This window comes from Halichoerus grypus, chromosome 14 (assembly GCF_964656455.1).
Source record: "Halichoerus grypus chromosome 14, mHalGry1.hap1.1, whole genome shotgun sequence".
In the NCBI taxonomy this organism is placed as follows: Eukaryota; Metazoa; Chordata; class Mammalia; order Carnivora; family Phocidae; genus Halichoerus; species Halichoerus grypus.
The window spans coordinates 2145934-2151572 of NC_135725.1; the positions used below are offsets into that span (position 1 = coordinate 2145934).

Here is a 5639-nt window from a genome sequence, read left to right on the forward strand (position 1 = left end):
TAAAGTTGTTCAGCCATCATCACAGTATAATTTCAGAATATTTTCATCAACCCAGAAAGAAACCCCATACCCACAAGCACTTACTCCTCATACACCCACACCCTGACCCCTGGAATCCACTATGGTTTTTTTTTTTACTTTATGGATTTGCCCTTTCTGGAAGTTCTATGTAAATAGAATCATACAACATGTAACTTTTGTGTCTGGCTTCTTAACTTAGCATAATGTTTTCAGGATTCATCCATGTAGTATCATGTACCAGTATTTCATTGCTTTTCAAGAATCAATGATATTCCACTGCATGGTTATATCACATTTTGTTTATCCGTTCATCACTTCTTGAACATTTGGATTGTTACCACTTTTATGACTACTATGAGTAATGCTATTTTCAACATTTGTGTATAAGTTTTTATGTGGACATATATTTTCAATTCTCTTGGGTGTTTACCTAAGAGAGGAATTGCTGGGTGATGTTGGATAAAGTCAGTCCTTTGACTATGTCTTTCTTCAGCATGGTGTTGGCTATTCTGAGTCTTTTCCTTTACATCTGATTGATTTTTGCATGTTGGACCAACAATACATTCCTGGGATAAATCCCATTTGATCATGGCAGAGAATCCCTTTTAAATATTGCTGGGTGAAGGTTGCTAGTATTTCAATGAGGCTTTTTTCACCTGTCTTCACAAGGGACATTGGGATATAGTTATCTTTTCTTGTGATTCTGTATCTAGCTTTGGGACCAGAGAACTACTGGGTCATAGAATGAATTGGGAAGTGTTCCCCCAACCTGCTATGTTTTGAAGAGCTTATGAAGGAGTAGTACTAAGTCTTCTTTAGACCTTTGATAGAATTCACTAGTGAAGCCCTCTGGGCCTGGGCTTTACATTTTTGTGGGAAAGTTTTGACTATTATTAATTCAATCTCTTTACTTGTTATGGGTCTATTCACATTTTCTGTTTCTTCTTGAGTTTTGGTAGTTGGTGCCTTTCTAGGAATTTGTCCATTTCATCCAGGTTATCCAATTTGTTAGTGTGTTCATTTGCTATTGCTGCCAAAACAAATTGCCACTAATTTGTGACTTAAAGCAATAGAAGTATATTAAATATATCATCTTCTAGTTTTGTAGGTTAGAAGTCTGACATAGAACTCCCTGGGCTAAAATCAAGGTGTTAGCTGGGCTGTTCCTTTCAGGGAGCTCTGGGGAGCATCTAGTTTCCTCTCCTAGCTTCCAGAGGTCCCCTGCATTTCTTGACTCAAATTCCCCTTCCTTCATCTACAAAGCTAGCAATGGGTCAGGTCTTTCTCATTGTGTCTAGCTGGTCCTTTGACCATAGCCTGGAAATATTTTCCACCTTTAAAGTTGGTATATGATTAGATTGGCACACTGGCATCATCCAGAATAATCTCCCCACTTCCAGGTCTTTACCCTTAATCACATGTGAAAATTCACTTTTGCCGTAGATGGTCACATATTCATAGACTCTGAGGATTGAGGATAGACATCTCTGGGGAGAGAGGGAGCCATTGTTCTTGCCGTAACTGGCACATGGTGTTCATACAAGTCCTTTATAATCCTTTTTATTTCTGTACTGTCAGTAGTAATGTCCTCTCATTCTTTCCTGATTTTAGTAAGTTAAATCTACTCGTTTTTTCTTTGTAAATCATTATCAATTTTGTTAAACTTTTCAAAGAACCAATTTCAGTTTCCTTGATTTTCTCTATTGTTTTTCTATTCCTTATTTTATTTATTTCTGCTTCTAATCTTTATCATTTCTTTTCTTCTGCTTGACTTAAGTTTAGTTTGTTGTTCTTTTGCTAGTTTCTTAGGGTGAGAGGCTTGCAGCATTTTGGATATATCATCCTTCTACCCTCTGATCTCCGTGGCTTCTTAGGAGAAATCAGTTCATCTTCTTGAGGAAAGCTTGCACATGATGAGTTCCTTCTCTTGATGTTTTGAAGATTCTCTCTTTGTCTTCTGACAGATTATGATGTTTCTAAATGTGGATCTCTGAGTTTATCTTGTGTGGAGTTTTTTAGTTTCTTAAATACGTTGATCAGTATGTTTTCCACCCAGTTTAGGAAGCTTTGGCCATTTTTCTTCAAATATTCTTTCTCCCCCTTTCTTTCTCTCCTCTTCTTCTGAGACCCCTGTTATGTACGTGTTGGTACAGCTGATGGTGTCCCACAGACTTCTGGTTTCTGAGGCTCTTTTTTTTCCCAATTCTCACACTAAATAATCTCAATTGACCTGTTTTTAAGTTCGCTGATTCTTCTAGCTGCTCAAATCAGGTATTGGGCTGTTGTGGCCACAGTTTTCATTTCAGTTATTATACTCTTCAGCTTTGGAAATTTTATTTGTTCTTTTTCTCAGCATTTAAACTCTTTATATTCTCCATTTGGTGACACACATTCTCAATCTGTTATTCTTCAGACACGGTTTCCTTTAGTCTTTGAATGGATTTATAATAGCTGATTTAAAGTTTGTGTATAGTAAGTCAAACATCTGGACTTTTGTAGGGATAGTTTTTATTGGCTGCTTTATTTCCTGTGTGGGGGCCATACTCACCTGTTTCTTTGCATGTCATTTAAACTTCAATGTGCATCAAATCACCTGAAGAACTTGTTAAAATAGATACTGGGCCTCACCCCCAAGTTTCTGGGGTCCAAGAACTTCTGGCATGTTCCCAGTTGATTCTGCTGTGGCTGATCCAAGGAAAACACTTTGAGAACCACCAGCCCAGGCTAGACTCACTGTCTCAGCCCCTTGAAGGCAGGGTCCATGTCTTACAGATCTCTTATTAGAATATCCAATACAGTGACTCACAAAGAGTTGTTCTATTAGCTTTATTAGTATCGAATTACTGAAAATGTCATAGAAAATGTCATACAAATCGATCTTCTAAAGAAGAATCACAGTTACAGTGAAGAACCCAAAAAAATGAAGAAGAGCAAACTCAGGTCTTCGTCAGCTTCATCAGTCATGCTGTGGGTGCGTTGTTCTGGAATGGAACTGGCTTCATGTTGATGACCCTCCCCAGAACCCGTGAGAATCCACATCCAGGCCCTGAAGCATTGGGCTAGCGGCTAGTGTATCTAAACAGGATCAACCGAAGGAAACCCAACAAACAGTAAGCAATCTCTCCACGTTCTTCCTCTTGTAACAGGTCCTTGTTCCCCCCAGGAGCCCTGGAATTTACTGGAAGTCTTTGCAAAGGGTGTCACTCACCAGTGAGGGCTCATAAAGTGCACAAATCAAAGACGCTCTTTGTCCAGCAGGACTTGTGCAATGAGAAACACCCCTCAATCACACAGCCAGAGGCAAGGAGCCAGTCCCGAATTACGGATGTGGCGACTGGGCACAGGCGGCAGGAGGGGAAAGATTGTGTCAGACTGCTGGCCTTCCCACTGCCTCTCCCGTCTGGTGTCTGGTGGTGTCCGCACACGGGAAGGCTGGCCCTCTGGTGTCACCTGTGCACACTCGGGCACTCTCCTCTTTCCCTTTCTTTGCTTCTTTTCTTTCTTCCTATCTTTTTGGCTGAGAGGGCCAAATTCAATGGTGTGTTCTTTCCTCAAACTTTCCAAACACACACAAAGGTCACAGTGAGCATGCAATGAATCCGCAAGGCTCTATCACCAGCCTCAGGCATGACATTGAGCCCGTTTTGTCTTCTCTGTTCCCCACTCCCAATCCCCCTGCCACCCAATGTTCTCCTGGACCATTTTAAAGCAAATCCCAGAATTTCACTCTTAAATGTGGCATTTTTGTCTCTCTAAAAAAAATAAGCGCTTTAAAAAACCCTATCCAAAATACATTATCATACTTCTCCAAGTTAACAATAATCCCTCGATATCACCTAATACATAGTTTGTTTTGAAATTTCTCGAAAAATACCTTTTTACAGTTGTTTTGTTCAGACAGGCTCCACTCAAGGTCTCCATGGCGCATTCGGCCGACAAGTCTCTGAAGCTCTTTCCACGTGTGACATTTCCCTCTGTTTGCCCCTCCCCACGCCAAAAGTCTGGCCGGCTCAAAGTCTCACACTCTAGATCTTGCTGAATTGCATCCTCACAGTTGTCAAACATTCAGAAATAACAGAAGTAAAACCAGTGAATCACCAAAGTAGCAATTAGTAAAAGTTTATTGTGCACACACCCAAAAGACAGTTTGCAAACCGGGAGCACCAGACCAAGCACGGCGTGAGGCTCAAGGGTGCATGGTCATAAAGCAGCTCATATGGGGAGAAGTGCATTCTCCCCAGGGATTGATTATAATGCTAGAATGTTCTTGAATGAAAGGGGATTGGTCAGTAGTTACCTCATATCAGTTTGGGGGACAATTTAAGTTCTGCTTACGATTTTCAGGGGCACCAGCAAGAAGTGACCCAGGCAAGTGAGCCTCACTTGTCTTGCAAAATAAGCTAAATTGTTTGGCTTGTATGACTAAACTGGTTTTGTCTGCTCAGGAAAACTTAGGTCTGGTTGCCATTTGTGTTCGATTTTAACAGTGTAACTAACACATTCCTTTGATCCCCAAGTTCCTATAAACCAGTGTTTGGATCTAGAGGCTTGTTTAGACTTGGATTTGAACTTTTTGGCATGAATATTCTATAAGTGGTGCTGGCAGTTCCTACCGCACCCCTAATGCCTGGTCACCCCGAGTCTCGTGGATCGGATAGTGATCGGAGGCAGGGTGAGGTGTGGTCAGCCTGACCCACCCACCAGAGTTCCCTGTCAGTCTCCTGGCTTTGACATTCATTTACTGCCCACGCTCATGTTCTTCATTAGTGGCTACAAATGGTGGTTTTCTATTTTGATTGTTCCACACTGATGAGCTAGAATTCCTCTGTGTAACTATTTACTAACCTAAAATATAGCTTGTAGAGGAAAGTATATTTGAAAGTTATATATTTGAAATATACATGATGCCTTTTCTTTATAAATTTTCAGAGTAATTGGGAACATACAAGGAGACCAGTAAGACCTTCTTCTGTTTTACTGTCATTATACACCCACGGAGCTTCATGCACCTGCTTTTTTCCAAATACAGCTGTTTATTGTCAGCTGTGCATCACAGCTGGGCTCCTCCCCCGTGAGGCTCCTCCCCCATGAGGCTCCTCCCCCGTGAGGCTCCTCCCTGACTCCTAGACACAGCCCCTTGGTCTTGGCAATGTCCCTATTTTTGGCCACAACACCGATGTCTCAGGATCATCTTGTACTGTGCGTGCCCCAGAACAGCCATTCCTCCAAGATCCCTGATTCCTTTCAGTAAAAACTAGCTTTTGGAGAGCGTAATTTGGGGACTGGAGGTGGGGAGTGGTGTGTGTGCTCATTATGACTGCTTTGTCCTTGATTCTAGGCTCCTCTCTGTGTGTTTTTTTCTCAAAGATCATGTTATGAGCTTATACTCTGTACTCCTTTCCTTCAGGTTGAAAATCTTGATTCCTAAGGAATTTTATGTAATCATTTATCTGATCTGTCTCTTCCTCTATGTGTTTTGCTCCGTGGGTGGTTCAGATAACAGTATCAGTCTTAGTATTAAAAGTAAGAACCGGGCGCCTGGGTGGCTCAGTCGGTTGAGCATCTGCCTTCAGCTCAGGTCATGATCCCAGGGTCCTGGGATCGAGCCCTGCATCGGG

General features: G+C 41.6%; 1 long non-coding RNA gene across 1 annotated transcript; it reads right to left on the reverse strand.

Annotated features, from left to right (window-relative positions):
* Positions 1 to 2832: 2832 nt before the first annotated feature.
* LOC118519976 (uncharacterized) lies at positions 2833 to 3994 on the reverse strand. The gene is made up of 2 exons (XR_004909458.2): positions 3896 to 3994; positions 2833 to 3096 (listed from the first exon to the last, which is right to left on the reverse strand). It is a non-coding gene; the product is annotated as an uncharacterized LOC118519976 (long non-coding RNA).
* Positions 3995 to 5639: the final 1645 nt, after the last annotated feature.